This window comes from Lactuca sativa, chromosome 2 (genome assembly GCF_002870075.4).
Source record: "Lactuca sativa cultivar Salinas chromosome 2, Lsat_Salinas_v11, whole genome shotgun sequence".
NCBI classification, from domain to species: Eukaryota; Viridiplantae; Streptophyta; class Magnoliopsida; order Asterales; family Asteraceae; genus Lactuca; species Lactuca sativa.
In genome coordinates, this window is record NC_056624.2 from 30,218,767 (window position 1) to 30,239,477 (window position 20,711).

The window sequence follows — 20,711 nt, forward strand, 5'->3', positions numbered from 1 at the left end:
TACCACCTGATGGGCTTCATATCCTACCGCTACAAATGAAAGGATGTAGGAGAAATATAATGATGAATTTCCAAAATTTTTTGAAGTAAATCAAGTTTAGGGATGAAGTTTAAGAACCTTGGTGATTGCAATGAAAATTTAATGCAAGATGACGTATTTTGATGAGGTTAGGTACCTAAGCTTATATAAGGTTGTTAGGTATATTCACTTTACCCTATATATATATATATATATATATATATATATATATATATATATATATATATATATATATATATATATATATATATATATAGGTAAAGGTTCAAATGAGAACCAAAAAAGATTAAGAACCTAAGAACCAACTAATTAAGGAAAATACTTGTCAAAACACGGAATGGCATAAGCTGTAATTCCATAGAAAACAACAATCGCAATAGGAGAAACCCTCTGTTGCAGCTGACATCAAACCACCTACAGATCTGTAAAACATCGCCTTCCTCCTTTCTCTTTGATCTCCGGTGTTCTAACACCGATAACCTTCTTTCTTCAGATCTATACTCTGGTGAGTGTTGAACCGCCAATTCGTCTCCTTCTTCGTTGATTCGATGAAGCTCTGTTGCCAACAACATCAAACCACCTCCAGATCTGTAACAATTGATGCCACCTACTGCCGATTTTGGCCTTCTACACCTTTGAATCTATAATGTGTGCTTCGTCTCCGACCACGACCTTGCTAGATGTTGATCTAACCCTAACGATATATTACAAGTCTGATCTTTTACAGGTTATCGATCTAAAGTCAGTACAATGTCCATGGATGATTCACAAACCAATCCGATCAACATCTCCAATAGCATTGGTTCTACGACAAGGATACCAATCTTATATACACAAGACTATGAAATTTGGACGCATCATTTTGAAGATTACGTGATTGGATCAGAGGACAATGGATACCTGATCTGGGAAGTGATTACTGCAGGCCCATTCGCTCACTCAAGCACCTCTGAGATTGTAAAAACTCAGAAAGAGTACAATTAGCTTGTCAACGATGTCAAAGATATTCCTCAGGGTGAGAAGGAAAAGTTTCAATGCAACATCAAAGCCCTAAGGATGATAAGGTTTGCGCTGCAGTCGGATACGTTTCGTTTGGTAAGTTCTTGTGCCACAGCTAAAGAGATCTGGGATAGATTAAAAGAATTGTACTCCACTGACGAAGATTTGGAACATTCAATCCAAACTCTTTTGCTGTCTGAATTTGGTGACTTTAAGCAGAAGCCTGAAGAAAAACTTGTTCAAACTTTTGATCGCTTCAATCATCTTTTAAGTAAGATGATAAAGCATGGGACTGAAAGAAAAGTTATCGAACAAAAAGTTACTTTCATGAATGGTCTAAGACCCGAATGGATGGTTGTTATATCAACAGTTAAAGCTCATGAACAGTTCAAGTCATATTCTCTGGCAAAACTAGTGGGTATTTTGAAATCCCATGAGAGTGCTTTGTCCAAGGAAACAAATGTGGTTTCCAGTCTGGGTTCTGTAGCTCTTGTCTCTAAAGGAAAGAGTTCGATTGAAGAAGAAGAGGAATTGGATCTTGCCAATTATGATCTTACTGGTGAGGAATATGCCATGATGGTGTCTAACCCCAGAAAATTCATTAAGAAGAAATTCCCAGCCAACAAGAACAGAAACTGGCAGGGTAGTTACAGTGTCGAAAAGATCAAGGAGGAACCGAAGATAGGGTCAAAGTCTGAAGAGTCAAAGAAGGAAGCAAAAGTTGGAGGAGACTCAGGATTTGACTGCCATTACTGTGGAGGCAAGAATCATTCTGCAAAAGATTGCATGCTGAGAAAGAAAGAAGAGAAGAAAAATGAAGAAGATGAGGAAGCAAGCCTCCTGAGAAGATTGGAGGAAATCAAGAAAAGAAAGTCAGTTGCTAACAATTCCACCATGAATGCTTTAATTGTGCAGGATACAAACAACTGTGACGAATTTGGTGGTGTGGAAGTTTGGTCCTCAGATTCCGAGGATGATGAAGTCCGAAAGCCCACTCATGGGAAGGCTATGCTGGCCAAAGAAGAATGTTTAACAGGAAGGTGCTTTGTGGTAACCGAAGGTGTGTCTCAAATGAGGCGATACACAACCGACGAGGGAGTTGAAGACGAAAGGAAGCGAGAGGACAGGTGTTTCGCTGCCAAACCTGTCAGTGCTCAGATCAATGAATGTGATGAGTTGATCAAAAAGGTACAAAATATTCTTGCTTCTCTTCAAATACTTGTTACTAATTATGAAAAGGAATTAAATAGCTTAAAATCTAAATTCTCGAGCATAAGTAGCAGTCACACCCAAACCCGTGTCATAAATTCTAACCTAACTTATCAAATCAGCAGGATTTCTTCAAAGAGTGAGGAAAGGAGGATGTGGATCGAGCAAAAGGATAAGGAGTTGATTAGGTCTAAGGATGAATTAATTTATCTGCAAAGAGACAATCTTAAACTCCTTAAACAGTGAAATGTGTTTTGTTTAATTGCTAAAAGACTCTATTTTAATATCACTTAGTTGCATCTTGATTGTGAAATAGGAAAGAAGATACATCACATGATTTTTCCCTTCCTTGAATTAAAGGAGGATGAAATCGATGTTGAAGCCTACAACTGTGAAAGCGTTGTATCTTCTGACGAAGTTTCACCAACATATAAAATAGGTCTGGACAAAATTGAATCCTACATAAAGTCCAAAGACCACAAGGACATGCTCAAAAATCTGTTAGACGAAAATGATAGATTAAAATTGAGAACCGAAACTGTACAGAAATTTGACTCTTTGAATGCCAAATTAAGTTCAGAAAATAAAATTGATGTTGAAAATGCATCTGAACTTAATGAGGATGATGATCTAAGTGAAATCTATATAGAGGATTTGGTGGACTGTTCTGAATTTGTCAAAAGCGAACCTACGTCATGCAAAAACCTGATTTCTGAAAACTTTGTTGAGTTCGCTCGCTCATCTACTTACAAAACCAAAGTTCTCAAAGCTAAAGTTGTTGTGTACCAAAAAGTACAAACCACTCCAAATCAAGTCTACACAGTACCAGGCATCACTCCACAACAAACTGCAGAGTTAACAGCTATGGTAAACAAAGATAATGCTGGCAGATGTGATGTGTTTTTCTGGTCGGCCCCAATAGACAACGCTGATGAGACGAAGGGTCTATCTCAGAAAACTTCGTGGAGAGTGAAAGGTAGTGTTAGGCGTGTCAAACCCAACAAATAAATGGGTACGATATACTCCAAACTAATCCCACTATATTGCACTAAAAGGTAGTACAAGGCAAGCAGGGTCGATCCACAGAGACACGAGATAAGTAGTCTATACCTCTTTGCGCAAGGTACTATGGTCACCAACAGTAATAAGGGGGGTTTAGAATGCAATGACTAAACAAACAAATTTAAAACACGAGTAGACAACTAAACGAATGAATTAAGTTCAGATTTTGTAAGGACTCCAACTCCATGTATGACAATTTAGCAATGTGACTCAAAGGTGACACAATATTTGTTCAATTCTATCTAAGTTGGTACTTGAAAGTGCTAATAATCTCTAACACTTCCCATTCACCACATTAATTAACCAAAACAAGCTCCTTGATTAACCCTAACCTTATTAACCTAATCTTAACAAGCTCTTAGAATTAGATTATAAGATTGCATGAAGCTTTACGTGAATGTTCCCAACAACACCCAATACTCCTCATAAGCTCGGGAGTGTAAAAGTGTATGAATAAGATTTACACTAAATTCATTAAATAGAGATCAATTTAATGCTTGTTACTTGTTCAATTTCACAAAACAATTACAGATTTTGTAAAAGAGATAACCTGAATGACCTAACCCTAATTCAAATGGCCAATAAGAATCACAATTAGAATCAAACATTCAATTGAAGCAAAATCAAATTCATTAGATAGAAATTAAGAACAAACATCATGTCATATGATTGAAGTCATAACTAGAAAGTCAAAACATGAGTTGGAGAAATTAGGGTTCTAGCCACACATGGCTAGAACAAGATCACAAGTCTAAAAGATGAAATTAAGTGTAATTAGAACTTACAAAAACAAGAAATAATGTTTCCAAATGATTAACGGACAAACCCTTGCAAAAACCTTCGAATTCTCCTTTCCAATGGTGCTCTGATATGTTGTATATGTGTAAAAATGGCTCTTAACCCGTAATATGAAAGATAGGAAAAACTGCCAAAAGTTGGTTTTTGGGTCGAACACGGCCCGTGTTAAAATAGGCTAAACTGACACGGGTCATGTTCAGCAACACGCCCCATGTTGATTTGCACTAAACTGACACGGGTCGTGTTCAGCATGGTCAACAGCTCCTATTTTGGTCAAACACGCCCCGTGCCCACTTTTCAGTGTAAATTCAACACGCCCCGTGTACCTCTTTGACTCCAATTCCAAACTTGATTTTTCCAACTTTTTCGTTCTTCGCCCGATCATCCTGAAATCTTCACCAATGCTTCCCAACACTTCTCAAAGCGCGTTCCAACCTCCAGTTTACCTGAAAAAGACATGAAAATGTGCAAATAAGGTTGTTCTAGAGACTAAAATAAAATGTGATTAAATTCAAGACAAATGAAGGACAATTATGCTAAATAGATGCATGAAATGGGACTAAAAGGTGTGCAAAAAGGTGCACAAATTGCACCTAACAAATCTCCCCAAGCTTAGACCTTTCTTGTCCTCAAGAAAGAACAAGAACTGGACAAACAGGACGATTTCTAGATGGCAAAAAGAAATATATAACAAATAGGGATATAAAGATCCTAAAAGCTAAGAATGAATGCATGCAATGAAGACCATGAAAAAGAAACATATGTACAAAAGATACTTAAGGACAAAGATGAACCAAAGAAAAAATTTAAGAACACAAGTAATATTTTTTTTTTATTTTTATAAATATGGACATATACGATCAGAATTTACATCAATGGGGCTCCAATCATTAATACCTAGGCGACCATCCTGCTACCCTCCACATATCACAGACTCCTAAAGTGAGGAAGACCACGAAACAGTGTAATCCAATAATCCAACCATAGTTTTATTTAAACTTCATACCTTAATTAGCTTTTGCGAGCGAAAATAACACAGTTCGGGATCTCATGTCCTTAATACTAGATAGTCAAGAATCAGAATCGACGCATCATTAAGAACCCGTCACGGCGAATCAACTTTTGTTGAAACAGTGAGCCCACCCGAAGGGGCCCAGCTCCTATGCTTTCACTTTTTCGAGAGCCACAAGTATCATATCACACAGTTCTTCATTCTCTAGACTTGACTTTGAGGCGACTTTTGATTTTGATTGAACTTGGATTTGTATCTTCATTTTGAACTTTGAATTCTTCAATCAACTTTTGAATTTCTGAAAGTTTCTTCGTTTTGGCACTTGAAATTCTAATTGGGGTACTGGATGTGACAGTTGTACCCTTTCTTCTTTCTTGACTGTGTGGATCTAATACTTAAGCTCTCTGTTACCGTGAGGGTAACGCGTGTCAACAAATAGGTCCGTGTTTTGTGGGTTCAGAGTTGCCGATAAAGATTCTTTTTAAACATTCAAAAGCAAATCATCCTAAAGCTATTATTACTGCCCACAAAAACGTTTCAGTATTTCATTTTTTTTATTATCTAAGGCTAGGGTCTCGAATTACGGTGTTTAGGTCCCCTAGTTATGACAGCTGATTCTACGCTTCCGGTAACTATCCGGTCGCCTCAGAATTCTTTCATTTGATTTCTCGATTTCCCACTTCATGGAGCTATTGTATGTAAAGATTGTATTCATCTCGTATTAAATTTTATTTTGTTTTATTTTATTTTATTTTTTTGAATATGCATGAAATTGAGGAAATGCAAAAAAAAAAACTTAAAATAAAAAAAATGTTTTTGGTTTTTATAAATGCAGAATGAAAGAAAAGAGAAATAATTTTTTTTTGATGATTATGCATGGATGCATGAACCTAATGTACAACTCTACCCCTCCCCAAGCTTAAAGATAAGCATCGTCCCCGATGCTTGGAGAGGGCGGAACAACCTATCTAATCACCGGAAGGTGGTGGGGGATGGTAGTCCGGTTGGGTAAGAGTCTAAAATAGCCACAAGTGCACACATATTGAATTTTGAAGAAAAATATGAACGATTAAAGATATGGAAAGAATTTACCGAATCGTTCCTGGATTGTGTTGTTCTTGATGGAAAAGATCTTCCTTAACCTCCCCAAGCTTGCCCTTTTGAAGATTAAAATACTAAAAGACCAAAATCACATGAGATTTTCGGATCTAGGGTTTGTCAAAACCTGCAATTCCACCATTAGAATGCAAGAAAATGATGTTTAGGATGGAGAAGATGAAGTATAGATGATAAAAATCAAACCTTTTTGGAGATGTAAGCCAAAATCTTGTAGAAATTGAAAGGTTTTGATGAAAATCGGACCTGCATGGGTTTTTTTTTTTGGAGAGAGAGGATGTTATGAAGTGATTGTGGGGATAAATGAGGCAAAGTTTCGATTTTTCTCATTAAAAATCACCAGGTCTGATGCGCGAACACGACCCGTGTTCCCACAGGCTAAATAGACACGCCCCATGTTGGGGGTTTTTATGTTAACTGAAGCTCGAACACGGCCCGTGTTGAGTATAGGGAAAAACTCAACACGGACCGTGTTTCTCTCTGTATGGGTCAAAGTCATTTTTTAATGAACACGGCCCGTGTTCACTATGGGCCAAAATCCAACACGACCCGTGTTGCTCTCTGTATGCTATTCCCCACTTTTTGAACTTAAAAATTCTCTCTCTTTTAAATGAAATGCTTTTGCATCCCCAGGTCCGTTTTTTTTTTTTTTTTTTTTTGGTTTGGAAACAATGACAAAACACATTTGGAACATAAAAAACATAAAAATTCAAAGAACGAAATGTTTTTAAAGAAAAATGACGAAAATACCCCCGTGTTGCCTCCCGGTTAGATGCCCTTGTTTTAAGTCGTTGGCTCGACTTTGCCCCCGAACATGCTTCATTCTAAGTATGTGGGCCTCTCCAACACATCAATCTTCTTGCAACCTCCTTCAACGGAACCTTCAACCTTCCTTTGGCTTTCTTTTTGCGCATAAACCAAAAAGGACTTAACCCTTTAATATCAGAGATTGTCCACTCAATCCTTTTTTGGTACTTGTTCAGCATGGTTATCAACTCACTCTCTTCCTTCTTCGATAGTTTAGTTAAGTTGATGACCGGTTGAGTGCTCTCCTTCTCGACATGTATTAGTTTTATAGGGTCCGGTGGAGTTTTTGCTCTCGAATCTTGTGCTTGTTCCACCGGTGGAAGGAATTTGGCTTTGGTGGTAGGTGGCTCTACTTCTCTTCCATCAATCCACATGTGCTTATCATCTTTGAATTTTAAAATCTCCAGCACCTCCTCGTTTGTGCTGCACTCCTTTGCAAGTTCTTTGGCTTTGTACCTGTCTAATTTTTGTGACAAGACTAACTCCATAAAATCATTGTTAGTCGAGTTTAAGCTCATTTCAGCCAATGGCTGGATTATATTCACAAAATTAATAGATTGAAAATCAGAAGGAACCTTTTTTTCTTCATGAACATTGAAGTTGATAACTTCGCCATCAAATTCCATACTTAAAGTTCCGTTGTAGACATCAATTTTTGTTTTAGATGTTTTAAGAAAAGGTCTACCCAAAAGTATGGAACTTGAACTTGGAGATTCAGCATCTCCCATATCTAAGACATAAAAATCAGCCGGGAAGATAAATTCATCGACTTGCACTAACACATCCTCTAGTACACCCTTTGGGTGTACCAAAGACCGGTCGGCAAGTTGGATGATCACACCGGTTTTGCTCAATGTTCCTACACCAATTGATTTGAAAAGAGAATATGGTAGGACATTTACGGATGCACCTAGGTCGAGCATGGCTCGTGGTACATGAAGATTCCCCAATTTGCAAGGCACGGTAAAAACACCGGGATCCTTGCACTTCGGTGGCATCCTCTTTTGCAAAACTGCGGATACATGTTCCCCAACTGTTACGACTTGATTTCCTTTTAATTTCCTTTTAGATACACAAAGATCCTTAAGGAACCTTGCATATCTAGGTACCTGCTTGATGGCCTCGAGGAGTGGAATGTTGATTTGAACTCTCATGAACATTTGCATGATCTCATTCTCCTCTCGTTCTTTCTTCGTGCTCTTTAATCTTTCGGGAAATGGAGCAGGTGTGGCTTTAGACTCAGTGATGAAGGGCTTCTTTTCGATTTTTTTCTCTTCCTTCTTCTCTTCTTTGGTTGCCTCTTCGACCACTATTTGTTCTTCCTTTTGATCAACCAACACTTTTTGACCATCGTAGCTCTTTCCGCCTCTCAATGTGATGGCACAAACATTGTGCCTTGGGTTTGTTTCAGTTTGTGCAGGTAACTTTCCTTGAGATTCTAAGTTGCTTACGGAAGTAGCAAGCTGTGAAACTTGGTTCTCTAAGTTCTTTATGCTTGCTTTTGTCTCTTGTTGGAAAGCTTGTGTACTAGTTGCCAAACTCTTCACTATGTCCTCTAAGGACATACTTGATGAACCTGATTGTTGAGGATGGTGTTGTGGTTGCCTTGGCTGAAAGTTTTGTAGTGGAAAAGGTGGTCTTTGTTGGTATTGATGTGGTTGACTTGGTTGATAATTTCCTTGTTGATTTCCTCCCCAACCTTGATTGTTACTCCATCTTTGATCACCCCGTGGCTGCTCATATCCCCTTTGATTAGACCTAAGAAAACCTCCCATGGCTTTTGCTTCTTCATAATCTTCCTCTTGAAGTTGAGGGCACATGTCAGTTTGAATCCCCACTTGAGTACAAATACCGCATGGGCGGGGTGTGGGATGCACACCTTTGTTTTTGGCTAGAATCATAACCACTTTTGTAAGCTTGGACAATTGAGCTTCAATTTGAGGAGTTTGGGCATCCTTTACACCTCGGGGTGCATCCGTGTACCATTCTTCATCATGGCTTGAATGTTTGGAATCTTCAGCCATGTTCTTGATTAGATTGCGGATTTCGGTTGGAGTCTTATCGGGTAAAGATCCGCCACTCGAAGCATTAAGAAGCCTTCTTTCCATGGGGGTCATACCTTTAATGAAATACTGTAGGAGCTGATACTCGGTGATCCCGTGCTTTGGACAACGAGCACAAAGTTTCTTAAATCTTTCCCAATATGTGTGGAAAGCTTCTCTTTTGTGTTGCTTGATTCCGATAATTTCCCGTCGTAGGGCTGAAGCTTTCATTTCGGGAAAATACTTGTCCAAGAACAACCTCGCAAGGTCCACCCAAGTAGTCACCGTCCCTGGTGGAAGGTCATAGAGCCAGTCTTTGGCGGCGTCTTGCACTGCAATGGGGAATGCCCTAAGCTTGATTTGGTCCTCCATGACATTGTGTGGTTTCATACCCACACATACTACATGGAACTCAGTGAGGAACTTGTGAGGATCTTCATTTTCCAGACCTCTAAATGTTGGGAGTAAGTTGATAAGCCCGGATTTTAGTTCAAGGTTTATGGCAGCTGCATACGTGATACAAAGAGGTTGTTGAGTAACCTCTTGTCTTGACCATTGGCGGAGGGTTTGTTCGGGTGGTGGGTTTGGAGGTGGATTTCCTCCAGGGATGTCTGCCATGGCTTGAGAAGTGGGTGATGTTTCTATGGGTGAAGTGTTTAGGATATTATGAACAGGTGAAGAAGGTGGAGTGGTATTGTTGGGTGAGGATGGTTGTGATGAGAGTGAGAGACTTTCTGTTTCTGATGTGGATACACTTGAGAGGGGTATGTCCTCCCAAATGTTGATGACCGGGGGAGTAGATGACGAAGAAGTCCCGGAACCCGGTTGCTTCTTACGAAGCTTGGCTTGCTTCCTTAGCTTCTTTGTAGTCTTCTCTATCTCCGAGTCAATTGGCAATGGTGTACCTGTACGAAAAGATCTTGGCATAAAACAATTAGTAACACCGTGTCCCCGGCAACGGCGCCAATTTGTTAGGCGTGTCAAACCCAACAAATAAATGGGTACGATATACTCCAAAATAATCCCACTATATTGCACTAAAAGGTAGTACAAGGCAAGCAAGGTCGATCCACAGAGACACAGGATAATGAGTCTATACCTCTTTGCGCAAGGTACTATGGTCACCAACAGTAATAAGGGGGGTTTAGAATGCAATGACTAAACAAACAAATTTAAAACACGAGTAGACAACTAAACGAATGAATTAAGTTCAGATTTTGTAAGGACTCCAACTCCATGTACGACAATTTAGCAATGTGACTCAAAGGTGACACAATATTCGTTCAATTCTATCTAAGTTGGTACTTGAAAGTGCTAATAAGCTCTAACACTTCCCATTCACCACATTAATTAACCAAAACAAGCTCTTTGATTAACCCTACCCTTATTAACCTAATCTAAACAAACTCTTAGAATTAGATTATAAGATTGCATGAAGCTTTATGTGAATGTTCCCAACAACACCCAATACTCCTCATAAGCTCGGGAGTGTAAAAGTGTATGAATAAGATTTACACTAAATTCATTCAATAGAGATCAATTTAATGCTTGTTACTTGTTCAATTTCACAAAATAATTACGGATTTTGTAAAAGAGATAACTTGAATGACCTAACCCTAATTCAAATGGCCAATAGGAATCACAATTAGAATCAAACATTCGATTGAAGCAAAATCAAATTCATTAGATAGAAATTAAGAACAAACATCATGTCATATGATTGAAGTCACAACTAGAAAGTCAAAACATGAGTTGGAGAAATTAGGGTTCTAGCCACACATGGCTAGAACAAGATCACTAGTCTAAAAGATGAAATTAAGTGTAATTACAACTTACAAAAACAAGAAATAATGTTTCCAAATGATAACGGACAAACCCTTGCAAAAACCTTCGAATTATCCTCTCCAATGGTGCTCTGATATGTTGTATACGTGTAAAAATGGCTCTTGACCCGTAATATGAAAGATAGGAAAAACTGCCAAAAGTTGGTTTTTGGGTCGAACACGGCCCGTATTAAAATAGGCTAAACTGACATGGGTCATGTTCAGCAACACGCCCCGTGTTGATTTGCACTAAACTGACACGGGTCATGTTCAACATGGTCAACAGCTCCCATTTTGGTCAAACACGCCCCGTGCCCACTTTTCAGTGTAAATTCAACACGCCCCGTGTACCTCTCTGACTCCAATTCCAAACTTGATTTTTCCAACATTTTCGTTCTTTGCCCGATCATCCCGAAATCTTCACCAATGCTTCCCGACACTTCTCAAAGCGCGTTCCAACCTCTAGTTTACCTGAAAAAGACGTGAAAATGTGCAAATAAGGTTGTTCTAGAGACTAACATAAAATGTGATTAAATTCAAGACAAATGAAGGACAATTATGCTAAATAGATTCATGAAATGGGATTGAAAGGTGTGCAAAAAGGTGCACAAATTGCACCTAACAGGTAGATACATACCTGAACCACTAAATGAGCCAACAAGATATGATGTGCCGAGCACAAGTGGATCCAAAACACCATTGAGCGAACCTATGCAAACCTCTAGTGAGACATCATCAGCAAAAAGTGAATGTTGTGCTCACACTTCAAAACAAGCATCTAGCGAATAAAAAGATCTTGCAACGAGGAATAGATGAAGCAATCCACGAATCTTGATTCTTCAATAGTCTTCAAACACGGGCTCTAGGATATATAAATCAAGCACTGAAGTAATGTCTTTAAACTTCATTTTCGAATGTAATCCCAAAAAATCTTCATGAAAACCAAGCCCGCCATAAAAACCCATTTCAGAACAAAGAAACCGAAAGGCCAAAAGCAAGTGAACCTTCATGTGATCATCCTAATGTCCAGGGGGAGGGTCCAACTCCTCATTATGATCAAGATTCTTCATTCCAGGGGGAGAACTCATCGCCACATTCTTCAAGCTCTACTGAAGTTCCAACCAAAGAAGGGGATACCAATACTGGTCCTGAATAGGAGTCATTCTTCGAGGAGGAGAACACCAATGTCGGTGATGATGACATTCTATCTGAGCAAGAGGAAGAAATAAATGCCGAATTGGATCCTATCTATGATCCAAAATTTCCTCCACTTATCAAATGGACCAAAGATCACCCTCAAAGTTAAATTATCAGGGAATATTTAGAAAAAGTGTTAACTCGTTCTCAAATCAAATCGAAACAGGCTGCACTCTTTTCTAAAGTTTAGTTTTACATGTTCAACTCCTTTTTTTCCAAAGTTGAACCGAAGACTGTCAACTCAGCTCTTGATCATTCAGACTAGGTTCAAGCCATGCAAGATGAACTAAATGAGCTTGAAAGAAACAAAGTATGGCATCTTATTCCAACTCCAAAGGATACTTCGGTTGTCGGTCTCAAATGGGTTTTAAGGAACAAGATGGATAAAGAGGGGAATGTCATTCGTAACAAAGCGAGGCTGGTGGTCAAAGGATACTGTTAGGAAGAGGGAATCGATTATGAAGAGACCTTCGCTCCAGTTGCAAGAACTTTGAGGTCTATCAGACGGACGTCAAATGTGCCTTCCTCAATGGTGAACTTGAAGAAATCGTATATGTTGAGCAACCGCCAGGCTTTGTGAACGAGAAGTATCCAGATTATTGTTATGTCCTTGACAAAGCTGTATATGGCCTCAAACAGGCTCCCAGAGCATGGTATGAAACTCTCACTCATTTCTTGAAAATGTCTAAATTCAAACAAGGTTTGGTTGACCCAACCTTCTTTCTTAAGCGAGAAGGTAACCACCTTATGATAGTCCAAATTTATGTTGATGACATCATCTTTGGCTCCACGAATCCTAGCTTAACAGCTGAATTCAGAAAGTTGATAGAAACTAAATTTGAGATGAGCTCAATGGGTCCAATTAACTTCTTTCTTGGATTGAACATTAGATAGGGACCCGAAGGCATTTTTATTAATCAGGAGGCATACACCAAGACACTATTAACTAAATTTGGGATGATGGGAGACTCCAAAGTGAAGGTGCCTATGGCCTTTGGAACTAAGCTTACACCCTCATTGGAGAAACCAGCAGCTGATGTGACACTATATCGACAAATGATTGAGTCTCTGATGTATCTTACAGCCTGTAGACCTGACATCATGTTTTTAGTCTGTTACTGTGCAAGATTTCAAGCCAACCCACGCGAACCTCATTTACAAGTCGTGAAAAACATCTTTCGCTATCTGAAGCAAACCTCCTCTCTCGGTCTGTGGTATCCAGCCAACTCAGGATTCTTTGTTCAAGCGTTCTCAGATGCTGACTTAGGTGACCGTGGATTAGATCGTAAAAGCACAACTGGAGGATGTCAATTTCTAGATGGTAATTTGGTTAGTTGGCAATCAAAGAAACAAACTTGCGTTTCTCTATCCACTGCAGAAGCTGAGTACATTGTTGCAGCATCATGCACATCTCAAGTCGTATGGATACAAAGTCGACTCAGGGATTACGGGCTGAACATGAAGAAAATCCCACTATATTGCGACTCTGAAAGCGCAATCAGGATTTGTCACAACCCAGTGCAACATTCGAAGACTAAGCATATAATACTGAGGTACCATTTCATCAAGGATCATGTCGAAGATGGTAACGTAGAAATTCACTTCGTCAGAACGACTGATCAACTGGCAGACATATTCACAAAGGCCTTACCTTAAGCTAGCTTCAATAAGATTATACAAGGCCTAGGAATGATGCAAGCTAAATCTGTACCAAAACCGCCTTCGCTTTCATAAAGGTAACAAGCGAAATAGAGCGAACCGAAATGAACCGAACGTTCGGTCTATTTCGGGTGAAGTTCGACCAAGAACCGAAATGAACCGAACGTTCAGTCGATTTCGGGTTCGGTCCTTCTGAACTCGTTCGCTTCTTTTTCTTAATAAGGCATTTTTAACTATATTTTTTTTGTAAACTTTTTCATTACTTCTTTTCTGCATATAAAATTCCAAAAATAGTTTTTTTATTCTCATAAAAATACTTATAAAATCCAAAAATATTTTTCTCTTTCGTTCAATTGGTCAATTCTCACAAAATACAAAAATATTTCTTTTATTTTTTTATATCTCTAATGCTTTTTTAAGTGTGTTTCTCGATGGCAAAACTAAGACATGTAAATGGTTTATTAGTTAGGAGTCCCTAGAAGCATGTTGTTGTATGTTGACTAAAGCCTCGAAAGATTTTTGAGTGAAGCCTTAATAATATGATATATACCAATCATGTTTTCCCAATCTAGGCTGTCAAATTCACTCTAATCATGAGCTACCTTACTCTACTCACATTAAGCTTAGAGTTTTCTGCTTGGTCATTCTTTTCTTTAAAGCAGAGTTACATTCACTTCTTATACCCTCTTCATCATTTTTCTCCATTATACTTCGCTTCACCAATATAACCCTTGAGACTCTCAGCATTAACCACTGAGGTTTATGGTTATACAAACTCTGCGTTCATAATCTTAGTTTCATGCCACTATGTACTAAGTGAAACCCAAAGTTCAACACCACTAATGAATTGACAGTGAATACTAACATTCAAGATCTTACTTGTTACCAAATGAAATCTCTTTTTCTTTTGAGTGATCTTTATGAGCTTGTCTTTAACCAAGGCTTCTCTTACCCAAAAGATCCAGTTTAATTTTTTTTTTGAGATTTCCTTACTTCCTTTCGTCACTATAAAGTTTATCTTACCTACTTGTTCAACAGATCACATTGATCTCACAAGTACTTCACTCAGTTTTGGTCTTATGTCAAGTATCGAAAATATGAATTGAAGCGAAAGCCACCCATTATAACCTTCAAATGATGCCTTTCAATACTTCTCAACAAGTTATTGATCGTTATCTAATGGGAAACCAAGCAAGCACTTTAATGTCTCTCTTGACTTTGAAGGAAGTGATTTCTGCCCAGAATCCATTGTTTTATGTCTACTTAAGGCATCACAGATTATCCCATAAATTTTGCTTTATTTCTTTATCTTTACACCCTATGCATGAAATTTTTTTAATTTTCCACACTCAAGTTTTTTTTTATGTTCGATAAAGCATTACAGGCGACGGAGATCATAACGTATTTTGGTATGGCGATTGGGATAAAGTGAAAGCTGACTCAGCAGTTATCCAAATGGTTTGGCGATTTGAAAAAGTGCATTTTATGGAATGACGTGTAAAAAGGAAGTGTCCTTTCTCTTTCCTGCATCATCTTCGGCATGCCAACTGTCCTTCCATCAAATCAGGCGCTATTTTTGAGATAATCCAAAATCTCAGCCGGATTTTTCTCTCTCTTCCTTGTACGTATAAAAGGAATTGGACCGGTACACTCTCAACCTTTACCACTTACCATTCTCTCTCAAAAGAACACAGGCGATTTTCTGCAACTGTTCATCCTCTTCTTCAAGCTACTACAATGGCACACTCTTCATCTGTTCACCATACTTCCATTCGTCAACCACTTCTCACCATCAAACCCCAACAGAATCTGATCATCGATCTCACCCCCGTTTATCTACGAGCAATACATGTTATATGTGGTTGAATGTCTCAAATATTCACCTCTCATCGAAGCGCTATCTAAAGTCGAAGTTGTACCGATGTCTTGCCTTTCCCTTGTCTACTCAACTGCCTACTACGATAAGGTTAATGAAAGGATTCACTTCGAACTCCACAATGAGAAGACCTCCATCTCTAAGCATCGATTTTGTGCCCTAATTGGTCTTTCTCAAGACCAATCTCTGGTAAACCCGACTCTATTACCACTGGTCAATTGTTTTCTATGTTCTATTAGATGGGGTATACCGAAACCCTAACCACCATCACAAAGTTCAAGAAGTCCTGCCTTCCTCCTCAATGGAATGGCCTTTTCACGATGCTGTTTAAGGGACTTTCTGAGCGAAGCGCTGGCTCAGATGGTGCAAGCAAGTCTTTAATGACTGTGTTGTATGGGTTGTACCATGGGATTGAGCTTAATTACGGATCTATAATCTGGCAGGAGTTGGTTCAAAGCTTGGTCTCTTCGTCAAGGCATTCTGAGATTTCCTGTGACGATTTTGGACGATCATCATGAATTGGGCAATGGACCACCTTCGTGTCCCAATAATGGCGGATTCTCTTCTCTCATCCATTTCTACCTTCCATACAACCAAAATAATTGTCACCGATCCAACCAAGTTCTCTTTTATTGGATCCATTCTTGAAGCCATGCTCGGTCGTGGCTTTGCGTCGAGTAACGTTCTCCAACAGTACATGAAGTGTCCATTGTCAGGCCCAAGGGAGCTTACGCCAGCAATGGTTCGCTCTATCGAGGAGGCTGGCAAGCCTACCAAAAGGGGGACGAAGCCTAATACTCAGAAGGATGGACTTGTCTCCAAAGCAACCTAGGGGCAGACCCCCAAGAAACGAAAGTCTGACAAGGCTACACCATCACAGGCTCCACCGAAGAAACAAAAGAAGCCCGCTAGGAGACTTATTCTGCAATCCTCAAGAGATTCAGATTCAGAATATGTCCCTCCTAAGCACAAGAACGCTCCTCCTTCGGAATCTGAGAGCGAAAGCTCAGAAGATGAGGCTTCAGGCCGAGGTGACACTCCGCCTCGCTCCCCTACCCCAGATATTCAAGTTCGCTCTCCCACTCCTTCACCTCCACCAGTAACCATACCAGTATCCATTCCTCCTATATCTCCTATTTCAACCACTCAACTATTCAATACAATTCCTATCCCCACTCCCATTTTCACAGATACCACTACTACCACAAAACCTCATTTTATTGTTCCCAATCCACCAGTAACCAAACCACCTTTCATAACCGAACCTCAACCCACTTCAAAACCCTTAACTCCCATACAATCCACTGAAACAACCCCTATTCTAGGCGGTGAGGACTTGGAATTTGATTCCACGTACTTCAGTCCTTACCGAGTGCAAAGCGATGATGATGACGATGAGCCTGTTACGAAGCGTCATCTCAAGGCAATAAATGAGAAACTTGATCAACTACTCTCATCCTCTACCTCTGGAGCTTATTCTGAAGCTGCATTGAAGGCCTTGTTCTCCTCCGTTGTACTGAACACAGTGCAGCATTATCTTTTGCAGCCAAAGCAATCGAAGCCTCTACTTCCCAATGTCAACAAGCCTCAATCGTTGTTGATGCTTCGAATAAAGAATGCAAGGAGGCGACCGCAAAAGTCGATAAACTAGTTTCTAAAGCTCACTTGTTCTTAGAATCCTTGAAGGTTGCTGCTACCAAGAACGCTCAAACTGTCAACGCTTCAGTAGAGAACCTTCAAAGGTCTCTTCACTCTGAACGCTCAAACCTTGAAGTTTCACGTCAAGCCATTGAAGCAGCCAACGCGACTCTACATGCTAACGTCAACGAACGTTTGACTCAGTTGGAAGCCGAATTAGCTGTAGAGAATCGCATTATGGATGAGCTAGACAGACGCACCTCACAACTCAAAATGCAAAACCTCAAGCTATATACTGCCACTAATGAGGTTAATGACCTAAAGTCAGAAAGGGAGGTCATTAGGAGTTCTGCTGCTGGTGTTCATTCCATCCTAGTCCATCTCATTGAAGCTCACGATCCTATCATTACCATAACCATTTGGCGCCATCTAGCAGACAAGCTCCGACCATCATTAGACATCCTTAGTCGCATCAAGGGTGTTCCGGTGACTGGGGTCCAACCGAAACAAGGGGGAGAGAAGGTGACAACTCAACCTCCTTTTGGACCGAAACCATCTACTGAACTGAAGGGTAATGAAGCTTTGGTCAGTAACAAGGAGAAAAAGAAGAAGAAAATTGGCGAGGATGACACAGACAATGAGGATGTTGTCTATGCCGAGGATCCCAAGAATCCCTTCCAGAAGGTAAAGTCCTCTGAAAAAGAAATGGAAGAAAGCTATAAGAGACAAAAAGCTGAGCTTGAGCAGAAGCAAAAGGAGGCGGAGCTCCTAGAGAAGAAAAAGTCCATGTTTCCGGTCTGCACTATAGATTCGCTCCAAAGATGCGCAATCGATGAGCCGAGCATTCTCTAGCTTGAGCCGATAATGTCTTTCGGGCTCGAAAACTCCAAGGATGCACAGTTCGATATGCCAATCACTCGAAAGGCATTCATCTTCCATTGCTTCAATTCGACTGTTGCTAATCCGTCCCCAGACCTGAAGGTTGACAGGGATCTTCTGGAGTTTTACTTGGAGTTTGCTCAACCCCAATACCTTACTTTGAGTTCAAAGAAAATTACTACCGTCAAGGTTCTGATGCCCTATTCAGCGGGGAAGTTTATTAATGTCAAGTTCAAGGTGACTCGAGGAACCGAAGGCTCAGTCCACAACTTCACCCTCGCTGATCTGCCGATCCTGAATCCCCATGACTGGATACTCCTCAATAACATTCTTCTGTCAAATCCTAAGGAGTACCAGCCAATAATTGATCATGTCAAGCGTATGCTTGTTTTCTACATTCATGAAGTGGCGAAGATGGACCAGGAGATTGCCTCTGCCATACATAAGCGAACAACGATCAAGACTATAGGCAGAGCTGGCAATGTCAATACTATGATCAAGGGGAAAATAGATTCTAAGTACCACACTGTTATGTTCATCAGGGGAGAACGTCAAAAATGCCTGTTCACTCTTGTTGACAAACACCTCTTCTCAACGCCTTGCTTGGAGCATATCTTGGAGATCATTCAAAGGTGTGATCAGAACTGTGCTGCTGATAAGAAATTATTCACTGACATGCTGAGGTGGTACATACAGTTTTGACAGACTCTTCTCGCAATAATTCACTGACATGCTGAGGTGGTACATATAGTTTTGACAGTTTTGACAGACTCTCCACATCGGATTCATCTCCGACCACTTCTAGCTACCTTCTTAACCACCAACCACCAAAGACCTCAACTGTTGCAACCTATGGTCAGATTGATTCCTTCCCCACGATCTATGTCGTTTCCTATGCTTAATGTCGTATTCACTAGCTTCATTGATACATGTTATCTCATCCTCTTACTCTGTTTTGATTTGAAAACATGTCCTTCTCGACAAGCATTTTGTAAATGAAGTGGAGTTTCACTGAAATAAGGTAATATGACTTCATATTTGATTTGTTCTTGAATTTTTTTATGTTCTAATACATATTTAATACAAAAAAATCTAGCTCAACAACAAGCTCAAATAAAATCACATATGGCTCGCTATGAAGATGAACTGGCACGAAAAAGAATGCAGGCATGTTCTGAAATTCATATTTTTCTGGTTTAGTTCATGGAGGTATGAAATAAATTTCAAAAATCTTGCAGGCTGAAAATGAACATCACTGAACAAGAAACCAAGAACTTGTTAAAATGCAAGAAGAATTATCAATCAGACAAGAACAAGCTAGACGAGCAAATCCAAGCACAACGTAGACAAACATAAAAAGAAAAAGCTGAAATAGAAAGAGAAACAATTAGGGTTAGGGCTATGGCTGAAGCAGAAACAAGAGCCCATGAGGCTAAATTAGCAGAAGATGTGAATAAACTGAATGCTTGCAGAACATGCAAATGCAGAAAGAGAAAACTGGGTTTCTGCCATTAACACTACCTTTGAGCACATTGGAGGTAGTGATAAAATCTTGGTTTCTATTTCTTATTTTTTGAATGTATAAAACCTTTTAAATCATGTCTGTCTTGCAGAAGGGTTGCGTGCAATATTAACTAATCAGAACAAGATGGTTGTGGCTGTTGGGGGTGTCACAGCCCTTGCTGCAGGGATCTACACAACAAGGTATATCTATATTATAATTATTACTTAGACTTGTTTTGATTTTATTTTTTTAAGAATATATCTATATTATAATTTATAATACTTGTTCTAAGAATATATCTATATTATAATTATAATCTAATCCACTTTCTTCTAAAAATCTTGCATCTTTTTTGATATCTATTATGAAAAAAATAGTTTTGTTTCGATTGTTCCTTTTTGTTAAAGCGTGAATTTAATATTTTAAAATCTCATTTGTCGTGTGTATATATATATATATATATATATATATATATATATATATATATATATATATAATTTTAGTTTTAACCGTTATTAAAATCTGAACTTAAGTTTCTTTTTTTATTTGTTATAATATTTGCATAAAAATAATATTCAAAGTTTAAGTTTTATATAGTTAGTTTTTTCTGTGAATTTAATTTATAATGTATGTTATTATGTTAGTTTATTCTCAAATAAAATGAATTTAGGTTTGTTAAGTTGTGAATTGTGATGTTTTAATATTTTAATTATTATTTAGTTATGTCAATGTTAAGTTTAATTGTGACCAAGTGAATTAATATATTTTTAATTGTGAATACTATTAATGAAGATTCCCGAAATGCTCTATTAAACTGTAAATTTGTGTGGTGTACACATGATGTTTGATGAAATGCTTTAACAAAATCAAATAAACTTCTAAGCTGTAAATACTGAGGGTCCTAAAATGCTTTATTGAATTGTGAATTAAAATCTTAAAATAATTTTAGGCTGAGATAACGGTCGTGAATATATAATTTTTGTGTATTAAACTTTGAATTTATTATATTAAACGTTGAATTTTGTGTATTAAGTTGTGAATTGATTGTATT